This window comes from Dasypus novemcinctus, chromosome 11 (assembly GCF_030445035.2).
Source record: "Dasypus novemcinctus isolate mDasNov1 chromosome 11, mDasNov1.1.hap2, whole genome shotgun sequence".
Taxonomy (NCBI): Eukaryota; Metazoa; Chordata; class Mammalia; order Cingulata; family Dasypodidae; genus Dasypus; species Dasypus novemcinctus.
The window spans coordinates 31217315-31229476 of record NC_080683.1 but is presented as its reverse complement, the minus strand read 5'-3'; the positions used below and the strand labels follow the sequence as shown (position 1 = coordinate 31229476).

Here is a 12162-nt window from a genome sequence, read left to right as displayed (position 1 = left end):
TTGCGCATATTGATGAGTTGTTCTCTATTTTATTGTCTTTAATCTCTTCAAAATGGGAATCAGTTAGGAAAGAGTGAAATGGAGAAGTTTGAGGAAAAAGGAAGTTAGTTAATGAGCATGCACATATGTCACCCAATCTTTCAACAACCTTGCAAGACAACCATTATTATTATCCATATTTAACAGATGAAAGAACTGATGATAAGACAAGCCCTGGATCTTGTTCAAGGTCACCTGGGTTGTCAGTACACAGCGCTCTAACTCAAATCCTTGGCTCTATCGTAATGAGCAGGTTTGTTGAAAGTCACACCATCAGTAAATTGCAGAACTGGAACTGGCATAATTTTCCCTGATATGTTTTGTCTCTCTTCTTATATTTTTGTCTTTTTTTCATTACACTATAATTTTTTATTATGTAATTAACACAAGACTATATCCTTATAACATTTTCAAACAAGACAGAAGTTACGGGGTGATAGTAAACAATTGTGTGGGTATCTTTCAGCACTATTTTCTATGTGCTCATAAGAATATTAGACATAAACACTGTGTTTTGAAAGGGGTGGGCTTGGCATTTTATACAAATGGTCTGCAAAATTTTCTATTTAAAAATATATTTTGGACATCTTTCCATTTTATTATATATTTATCAACTTCAGTCTTTATGTTTAAAAGCTTGTTAAAATATTAGAGACTTATAAAAGGGTAAAAAAGATAATACAACCACCACCCATATACTCACCAAATAACTTATATAAAAAACTCCTCGAATTATAGCTCCCTGTGTAAACCACAATAACCTCATGCCCCTCATGCTCCAACAAGGGTAAACATTACTCTAAATTTATGACTGTCACCCTCATACATTTCTTTCTTCTTTTTTTCTACAAATGTAGAAATGTATATATTGGTAAACAGCATTTATATGTTTTTGCATGTTTTTTAACTCATAGAAATAGTATCCTATTGTATATATTCCTCTACAAATTGTACTTTTCATTCAATACCATGTTTGTGAGAATCACCTAGGTGGCTATATATTGCTCTAGTTTCTTAATTTTCACTACAAAATAGCATGCTACTATTTGATTATGTCATTCATATATTCTTATCTTGATGGACATTTAGATTATTTCTGATCTTTGCTACTATAAAGATTTTATCATTCAAATGTATCCTTATATGCCTGGGTATATTCTCTAAGGTATGAATATAGGAATGGATTGCTGATTAGTAAGATTTTGTATCTTCAAGTTATCTAGTTATTGCCATTTTGTTCTCCAACATGGTTATTCAATTTATTGTCCCATTATAAGTTTTGATACTCTATAACCTCAGCAATAATGGGTAACTTCTGACTTTGTCATTTTTTGCCAATTTGATGCATATCTTCTTATAGTTTTAAATTGCAATTTCCCAATCACTAATTGCTAAGTTAAGAATTATTTTCCACTTACTGATTAGCTATTCATATTGCCCTTCTTCAAATTGGCTGTATTTTCCTATTTTTCTATTGGGTTGTTATGACTTTTACTCATTCATGTGAATGAGTTCATATATATGTTTTGTTTTGTTTTAAAGATTTATTTTATTATTTATTTCTCTCCCCTTTCCCACCCCATTGTCTGCTCTCTGTGTCCATTTGCTGTGTGTTCTCCTGTGTCTGCTTGCATTCTCAGCGGCACCAGGAATCCGTGTCTTTTTGTTGTGTCATCTTGCTGTGTCAGCTCCCTGTGTGTGCAGTGCCACTCCTGGGCAGGCTGTGCTTTTTTTGCGTGGGGTGGCTCAATGCAGGGCACACTCCTTGTGCAAGGGGCTCCCCTACGCCGGGGACACCCCTGCGTGGCAGGGCACTCCTAGCACACGGCACTGCCGCATGTGGGCCAGCTTACCACATGGGCCAGGAGGCCCTGGGTTTGAACCCTGGACCTCCCATGTGGTAGGTAGATACTCTATCAGTTGAGCCACATCCGCTTCCCCACATATATGTTTTGAATCCAGACAAACAAGTATCTATCATCTCCCTTTGCTAGCAGGTGAAGATTTCTAGCATACCCTTTTTCACTGAAGATTAACCATAAGGAACTGTTTTATTCAGAAGACTCAGTTTCACCTCCTCATTTTGCACAGGGTCAAGGCTTTGTCTCCTATCCTCTACAGTTCCAATTTCTTGCTATAGGCAAATTCTCTCAGAGTATTCTTGAGTTTGCTTACCTGATTTCCTAATTCTTTTTGGCCCCTGTGAATATCTTTTATTTTCTTGAAAGTTCAACTATGCCTTCAAATGCATGTTTATTATATTTTATCCAGCAAAGGGTTTCTTGTGAGATCTGACTTTTCATTTTCTGGAAGCTCAAGTCTTATATTTTATGTGATATCCTATATTCATTTCCCTTTCAATGCACATTTAGATGGTCAGATTTTTCAGTATTAACAGAAACACTTCAATAAACATTCCTGTGAATATAATATTGTGTCCATATAAAAGTATTTTTATTGCTTACTTTTCAGAGGTAGATTTCCTTTCAAATGGTATGTACATTTTTTGTTCTCTGATCAAAGAATTGTATAAACTTACATTTCCACCAACATTATATGAAAGTGACTGGGATTCTATTGCCTTACCAACATCAAATCTTATCAATCTTCATCAGGTATATATAGTTCTTCTTCTTTTTCTGAATTGGCTATTGATATTTTTTGCCTGTTTTTCTATTCTAGTCTGTTTTGTCTTCCAACTTTATTCATAATCAACACCTTTTTCATATAGAAGTTTCAAATTTCTGTCAGTTCAAATCTGACATTTACTTTTATTTCTTTCCATTCCCCAAATTACTGAAATATTATACTGTATTTTCTATAATATAATTTAGCTTTTCAAAACCCACCCAGAAATTATTTGTGTGTGATACTGTTACTAAGCAAAGTCAAGGGTCTTTGCCCAATGACAAATTCCTGAGGTATCGGGGTTTCAAAGAAAGAGTTTATTGCTAGAGCATAGCAAGGCGATCAGACGGCCTAACAAGCCTAAAATCTGTCTCTCTGAACTGCAGTAATTCTGATAGTTTTACAGTATCCAAAGACAGACAGGTTTATGCTATTGAGTACAATGGCTTGAGAGGATCTAATTACTGAACATGTGCAGATTGATTACATGCTTAGTCACAGAAGCTACTGCGCATGTCAGGCAGGCCAATTTTGATTAGCTCTAGATTCATCTAGTAAAATAGTTTCATTAACAAACACTAGGGGGCTGTCTAGTGATCAAAAGACTTCAAAGTTGTTAAACAGGTAAAGGGGAGCAGAATACAAATGGGGGTCAGTCACAAGGTTTTTACAATCACAAGGTAAACGTTATATAGTTTTACAATTATTATCAGAGATTAAGGCATCTGGATCCTAGTTCATTAAATTTCAGTAATTTCAGGGATTTACTTTTGGCTATTCTATAATATGCTAGAATTATATAAGAATTCAATAATCATAATCATCTGTTAATTCTTAACCCTCAGTTATAATATGAAACAAATATGTTTTGAAAAATCAATATCTAATTGCCTCAACATCATTTAATCGTCATTTCCTCACTGATTTGAATATATTATATACCTTCCAAAGTACTTTTGATATATATGCTTTTGTATAAATACATACATATGCACATGTCTCTGTGTAATAAATTTTTTTACTCTGTTCCTTTAATCTATTTGCCTTTTTCTAACCCAATACCATACTATTTTGATTTTTTTATTTCTGTGACTTTATAGTAAATTTGATGCCTAGTGTGGTAACACCCCAAATCAAAAGAAGAGCCTCTTTTCAAAAATCTCTTGGATATTGTGCATGTTCAAATGATTTTAGAATCATTATCTTTTCAAGATCTTTCCAATGGGAATTAATTTTCTTATTTTCTAAACAGATACACACTTTCCTTAACCAAAGTGGGTGCTTAAAGGATCCTTTGTGATTCAGTTAGAAATCCTGGAAATTGAACTCTAGGGAAGAAATACAAAGTAATAATAAAAACAACACTCATCACCAATCACTGTTCTTCAAATGCTTAGTAAACAGTTTATTTCTCCCTTTTAACAGCCCTGCTAGGATGTTTTCTTAAACTTATTTTCATAACAAGGAAACAAATTTAGGAAGATTTATCAGCCAGGAGGCTACCCAGCTAAAAACGTGGTAAAGCAAGGATTATTACTGATTTCCAACCCAAACTAGACACTTAACCCTCTTAGATTCTCTTATCTGTAGAGCAGTGGTTCCAAAGTGCTGTCCTTGGACCAGCATAAGATCTGCAGGGAACTAGTTAGAAATGCAAATTACCTGGTCTCACCTCCAGACCTGCCAAATCAAAAACTCCAGGTTGACCCAGCAATCTGTGTTCTAAAAGCTCTGCAGGCATTTTGATAGCGCAAAAGTTTGAGAACCAGTTATCTAGAACATAAAAATAAACAAACAAACAAAAAAAAAACAGAAAACAACTGCACTTGTTAAACTGAAGAAGATATATTGCAGATATTTTTAAGTTTTTATTAAATGACTTCCATTTGGTAATAAAAACAATCACTTCAGGACTCAAGAGGATGAAAATAAAACAAAATGCTTTCATCAAGAGGTCTCTTACACTTTTCAGATGAGAAAAATTAGGAAACCATTGAACTGAAATGTATAAAAATCAAGATACATCATCCCAGCACTCTGAGATCTACAATGGAGAACTGCATTAGTCTTGTTCATACACAAATTCCTATTCATATGAATTTTGACTCCTTCAGAGGCCAGACCACCACCAGGACTTGACACCTAAGTGAGGAAGAAGCTTTAAAAAAACCCTGAGAAGAGAGAACACTGAGAGATGACAGGAAATGAGGGGAAATTGTGGAGAAAGACCATCATAAAGCAGCCAGAACAGCTGGAAGGCTGCGGCGAGGCGGTGAGGGCCAAACGAAAGAGCGAAGCCAGCCAGAGTGGACTTTGGGGATGCTCAGCGGGCAACACCATCTGGGGTGGTGAGGTGAGCCATATGCCCTGTGCATTTGGGGCCTTCTACAGCCACCTCTGTGATTAAAAATGGAACAAAAAAATAACTTTTTTGTTGTTGTTTTTGAATTGGATACTTTTACCAATATTTGCAGCAACATGCAGTTTGACCACATTCTCATTTATAGTAATTAGCACAAAGAACGAGCTAGATTTGCCCATGCAAAGAGGACTTGGTGGGTTCAGGTGTTTAGCCTCTTTGTAAAAATTACCTATTAATTAAGCGATTAAGGATAATTAGACTTTTGATTGGGTATACTGTCAGAAATAGGGATAAATTCTTGGAGAAGACTGACTGTAAAAAGCACAAGTTTCAATGACTGCATTTAAAATATTCCCTGGATCTTTCATTTGGTAGTGAAGGACCTGCTTGGCTTAGAAAAATTCAGCCAACAGGATTTTCAGATTCACTGGATGACTAGGAAAACTGTTACTGTAGCATATCTTCACCACCCTCTTGGAATTTAAAGCAGCATTTTCAAAGTTTATTATTTGTATTGCTTTTAATAGGATTCTTTTATGAGCCCTTTTAATGAGGAGTATTCAATTATTGCTTCCTGAAAACACTGAAATATCATACTCCTTGCTGTGAGGCCTCTTTCAGTAAAAGTGTATGTGATCTGAATGGGAAAGAAAAGAGCTATTAAATAGCCATTTCTTTCCTTCACTGTATCTAGCTTTCTGCCTGCAGTACTGGTGAATTGTGGATATATGCAAACATACCATCTTTCTAGTTTGGGAAAGCTACTCAATTTAAAAAGAAAATGTATTTAAATGTTAAAATCCATAAAATGTCACACTCCTCAGAGAAGGACTTTTTCAAACTAAGACGACTTGTTTTTCTTTAACAAATCAGGAAGGACTGGGCTGAAGTTTTCTAAATCTGTGGGACTTAGAAATTAGAAAGGGCACCCCAGGCAAACTAGATCTAGCAATTTAGGGCATGTGCCTCACCCAAGGCATGATTCACATACTCTGCTAAAGAAACGGGACTGATAACCCTGAAGGAGGAAACCCAAATGGTTAATCCACTTTTAATCACAAATCACCAGACCATTCGAGAATACTTGATAAAACAAACCAGCATGATCTTGAGTTGAAAGTGTTACTTGCCTTTTATGCATATTTAATTACAGCTAAGAAAGCTCTCATGAGCTCGTATACATAGTAGATGATATTCATTAAGAATGATGACTGGGAATATTCAAAATCGGCTTGGGAAATTCTAGATAAGGCCATCACTGACAAAATGGATGGGGCAGGGAGAATGCATTTATCCTGCCCGAATCAAGACTGTCTTCTGGCCCTGATTACTGATTTATAATGATCCCAGTGAACTTTAAACTTCACAGAGAGGGGAAAGCATTAACATTCTGTAGTCCAAATATTCATTACTTGATACTGGCCAACTTCATATATAATGTGAAGTGTACTTTATAAAGTAATTTCATTAACTTCCATGGAGATATTTTAGCTTTTCTTTGACATTTTAGTCTCACACAGGTTAGTGTCATCCTGTAAGAGAATGACATGAAACAGAAATGACGTGAACAAATGATGCTTCCTCTGAACAAAGAATTACAGGGACTATGTCTGCGATAGGTATGAATTGATGTGAATAAATTAATCTTGAGCCCCGGAAAGACAAAGTACCAAGCATTAGCAGGCATCAAGAAGTAGGCTGTGGGGGCTGAGGAGAGGGGGTAGAGCATCTGAGCCTGCCTCAGTGATACCTCACCTCCATGCACCTGCCCCATCCCCATTCTTAGATATTTTTTAATTTTATTTTTATTGTCTTTTTTTAAAAGATACATTGATCACAGAAAAGTTACATTAAAAAATATGGTCTCCATATACCCCACTGCCCACTCCCCCACACTCCTCCCACATCAACAACCTCTTTCATCATTGTGGCATTTTCCTTGCATTTGATGAATACATTTTGGAGCACTGTTGCACTGCACAGATAATAGTTTACATTGTAGTTTACACACTAGCCCAGCCCATTCAGTGGGTTATGGCAGGTTATATAATGTCCTGCATCTGTGCCTACAATATCATTCAGGACTACTCAAGCCCAAAAATGCCCCATATCATACCTCTTTTTCCCTTTCCTGCCCTCGGCAACTCCTGTGGCCACTGTCTCCACATCAGTGATACAATTCTTAAATATTAACAGTTGCCATTTTCCTAATTTTAGGCAAAGTGATTGTCTTAATTTTGTTAGGCCACTATCATAAATACCATAAATTGGTTTTGGCTAAAACAACAGGAATGTATTGGCTCACGGATTTGAGCTTGAAGAAGTCCAAAATCAAGGTGTCTGCAAGGCACAGTTTTCTCCCAGGAGACTGTGGTCTTCTGATGCTGGCTGCCAGTGATCTCGGGTTCTTTGGCTTTCCCCGACACACAGCTATGCACACAGCAACATCCTCTCCCTTTTTTATTCCAGGCTCCCACTGACTTCCAGCTCTTCCCCATAGCTTTCTCCCATAAGACCTTAAATAATAGGAATAAGACCCATCCTGATTCATTTGGTCACACTTCAACTAAAAATTTTTTCTTACAGTGGGTACACACCCACAGGAATGGGATTAAGAAAAATGTTTGTTTTTTTTTTCTGGATACATAATTCAACCTACCACAGGGATACACCGATAGAAACTCAAAGCAATTCTCCTCTGTCTACAACTACAAACAGGAGAATTGCATCCATCAGCCATGTGGGATCTAAGTCCCCTCTCAATTTAGAGATGGAATGGACATCATCATCCCAGGGTCCACAAGATGGAGGAATATAATATGGATTGGAATAGACTTGCTGATATTCTACTATAGAAATGTTGTGACTCTAGCAATGAAAGAAATGTACCATTGATGTGGAGACAGTGGCAACAGGATTTGCTGAAGGCAGGGAGAGGGAGAAAGAGGTATGATATGGGTCATTTTGGGACTTGGAGTTGTCCTGAATGCAATTGCAGGGACACATGCCAGGACATTGTATATCCTGCCATAACCCACTAGATGGACTGGGGGAGAGTATAAACTACAATGTAAACTGTGGTCCATGTGGTATGGCAGTGCTCCAGGGAGTATTCACCAGATGCAATGATTGTGCTTTACTGATGAAAGGGGATGTTGATGTGGGAGGAACAGGGATAGGGTGGAGAGTGGGGTATATGGGAACCTCTTATTTTTTAATGTAACATTTTATGTGATCTATTTATCTTTTTAAAAAAAATTTTTAAATACTAAAAAAACAAATTTTTTTAAGACAATTCTCCTAGCCTCCCCACCCCTTTCCAACTAGATTGCTATACTCCCGTAAGAAATAAATGACTCTGTTTGTAGAATAATATAAATGCTAAGTACTACTGGGGTTATTTTTGCTATTATTACTGTAACTATGATTATTATAATTGTCTCCAGGTAAGGTTGAGGAATCTTAGAACTTATGGTTACAATTCTCTCCCTCCCACTGGGCTGGAGATTACCACCTCATTATACCACATTTTATTCATCACTAAAGGGATGCATGGGTGTGGGGGTATTTTTATTAAAATATTTTTCATAGCTGATGATTTAGTCAATATGATTATCTTATTTAATTGAAGGGGGAAAATACTGAGAACAAGAGATGTCATATATGTCCTTAAAATTAACAGCAAGTTAGAATTTATATGCCCTGAGTTTCTTGCTATAACAAATTATAAAATAAAAAACACTTCCACCCAAGGAAGTGTTTATCCTGGAGTAAAGTAAATTGGTATTAATAAACTCACCTCATTAGTTCACCAGAACATTGTACTTTAGCATTCATTCATCAGCTATTAGACAATTCTATTGTTTTTGAAAAACCTTACAGGGAAAGAAATGTCCCATCATCAAGAATGTGGCCCAATTTAACCAGTCTTTATTGACGTTTCACCATTAAAAAGGACCAAACCTGGGGGCTGTGAGATTTTCGAAGATGAACAAAGTGTGCCCCTGTCCATCAGTACTTTCCAGTCTAGTCCCCTGTTTTTATTTTTTCGCTTAGGGAAGCAATCCTGTGAATTTGGCACGTGGCCTGTTGACACCTGGGACAAACATCTGTTCAGACGCTAAGCTAATGGGGTTCTTATAATTCACCTCTCAGCCTCTAGGAAACCAATTTCTCAACCCTTTTAGATTCATCCATGTTTGTTTAGAGCTAACCAAATTGTAATCCTTGAAGACCAGCACAGCAGAAATTCCCCAAACATTAATATTACCGGTAAAGGTTTTAGATTGAATTAAAATCAACTCAAGCAATATTTTGAGTGTCAAATGTGCAAGATGCAGTGTTAGGCACCAACACTTGTTTGGTGCTGGTTATAGAAGATTATATAACAGTAACAAATGGCATTTTGCCTTCAACCTATGGTTTTCTATCATCTCTATTCAACTATACATCTACTCAAATAATACTCTGAAATAGCACCAAGATGTGCCACTTCCAAGAAGTCTGTATTGTCTAATCTTACTGCAGGTAAGTCTTGTCTTTATTTTGAATTCTCTGATAATTGGTCTCTTCCTTACCATTCTAAAAGTTCCTGGGGTACCTTACTCAATTTTAATCACATTTAGATTTTCCATATCCTAAACAAAGAATGGCACATAGTAAATGAAAAAACAAATTAATAGTTCACAACTTTATACAGTGTCAATATTAACCATTAAAATAGTTTTGATGGCTTGTAAAATCTGTCTTATTGCTTTATAGAATGCTTTATATGTCAGATTTTAGATTATACACCACCTTGTAATTAGTCCCCAGTAATTTCTATGAATTTCTTTTCTCTCCAACAAAATACTAAGTTCTGCAAATGCCAGGGATCATGAGTTCCTATTGTTTTGAATTATGTTTATGAGCTAAAATCATAACTGATCAATAAAAGCTGGATGAATCATATACCTTTGTATTCTTGCTTGAATTAATGAAAAAATAATGAATGCCAAACCCTCTGATGTTCTACCGTATTGTTCTGGGGAGGAGAGGTGAGTAGGTCTCATGACAAGCAGTAAAGAATTAATTTTTTCATGTGCATTTCAGAACAATGTAAATAGCAGTGTTCTTGGAAATGGTGTTCTTTTGAAGACTACATTATTCAAATTAACTCTCAGTTATTCAGGAGCTAATTATTCAAGGGATATAACCCAGTAAATCAATACTTATTCAAGTGGTCTTTCACTGATGATGATAAAAATACAAGGTCTCAAGAAAGATACCACCTCTGTACCCTTTTTGAAAAAATTATGTGAAGACAAACAGAAAAAAAGAAATATAATTAACAGCTCACAAACAGGAAAGTGGGCATAAAACAATAGGCAGTGAACACGGAATCCAATTAAAATGAGATCTAAATAATTGTATATCTGGTGATAAAACTAGGGGTAAATGTCAAAAAGAGAAGGTTTTTTAAGGGGAAAAAAAGAAGGCCTTGTAATAATATTGATCCAAACCCCAAGATTTTAGCAACAAAGACTAAGAAGTAATGAGTAAAGAATGGAAATCCTCTTTAGTAAGGAGGATTCAAAATAAGTCACTTCATTCTTCATTTTTGACAATTATAGAAAATATTAATGAAAGCTGTAGAAAATCTTAAAAATAACCATATATAAAATATAAAGCAAGGTATATAACTTCCAAAACACTAAAGAAAATAAGTAAAGGAAATAGCGGACGTATTCATTTATCTGATGTATTTTGAGCACCCATTGTTTGCTAGCACCATTCTAGTTTGGCAGTATAGTGTAGTGCTTTGATATCAACAGACCCAAATGGTAGATAACTTCTCTTAAAGTGGGTCTAAAATGATTTTTAACTAAGAAATAGCCATAAAAAAAAAAAAATCAAAAGACTAAAAGCTTAATGCAAAGACTTGCCAGATCTAAAGAAAACAGAAAAATTGAAGCTTCGACATTATCCACGGTCCAGAGTATGCTACCATTGGCCATTCTATTGGGCTGTTGACTTTAGGGCGACACAGGCCCGACCCCCTCTCCAGCTCCACCTCAAGCATCTCTCCACCTTAGTCACAATGCTCTACCCAGGGGTTTCTCCAGAGCATGGCACACTCTCTAGGAAGTGTTTTGTAAGTTTTTGTTTGTCACTATGATTGGAGGCCACTACTGGTATTTAGTGGACAGAGCTAAAATGGTGAAGAAATGTCCTACATCTCATACAATTTTAGTATGTCCCGCCAGATATTCATGGACGTTAAAAAAATAATCCTTTTTTTGGGAAGTTTATTACCTCGACATAGTTATTATTTTACAGATGAAAACAAATTATTTCTAAAAACAACTTCTGTATCAACCAAGGAGAGTGGAATTTTTTGTTTTGGTCAGAATTTTAAGATAAGTTTAGGAATATTATATCATCAACACCAACTCAAAACACAGGATGTGAGTCACCAACCAATAAGCCTGAGTCAATCTGCATTTGTAGCTGTCACATTTGTGGTGATTAGATGTTTGGATCCAAGCATCTGACAGCTTCCTTATACCTTTTAGAATACTTCCAGCTGCAAGTTTACACTTTCAATACTTATTAATCTGTAATATATTTATTTCCTTTTGTTTTCCCTTTTGTATTACCATTAGGACATTATATTGGAATTTGGGGGAAATTATGTATCTAAGTATATTATCTGTGAATTTCATTTCAGGATAATAAAAAGGGTGCTGCAAAATATTTGTTATAAAAGGAGGGTGTTACTATTGAGAACCACTGCTGTAGCCACATTGGCCTCCCTTGGGTAAGCACAACATGCCAAGTTCTTTCCCAACTCGGTTCCATACAGGTTAAGTTCACTGCCTTCCCCACTTAACCTCAACTCCTAAAACTCCCACTTTCTTTTCCAGAGACTGGCTCCTTATCCTTCTTTCCTCAAGCTTCCCAGCCAGGCTGAAAAGTCACTTCTGCTAAGAAACCTTTTCTACCTACTCTACCACTTGGTTTCCTGTGTTACCTTCCATATGGTCACCTTAATCATTCCTTCCATGGCACTTATAGCCACTTGGAATAATTGCTGTGCTGGCTTATGTGTTTAATACCCATGGCTCCCAATAAAAGTAAGACCAAGTCTTTTT

The 12162-nt window shown here is 36.1% G+C and overlaps 1 pseudogene; it reads right to left on the bottom strand.

Moving 5' to 3' along the window:
* Window positions 1–7527, bottom strand: part of LOC101440693 (actin-related protein 2/3 complex subunit 2 pseudogene) — a 73717-nt pseudogene extending 66190 nt beyond the window's left edge.
* Between the last annotated feature and the right edge of the window lie 4635 nt (window positions 7528–12162).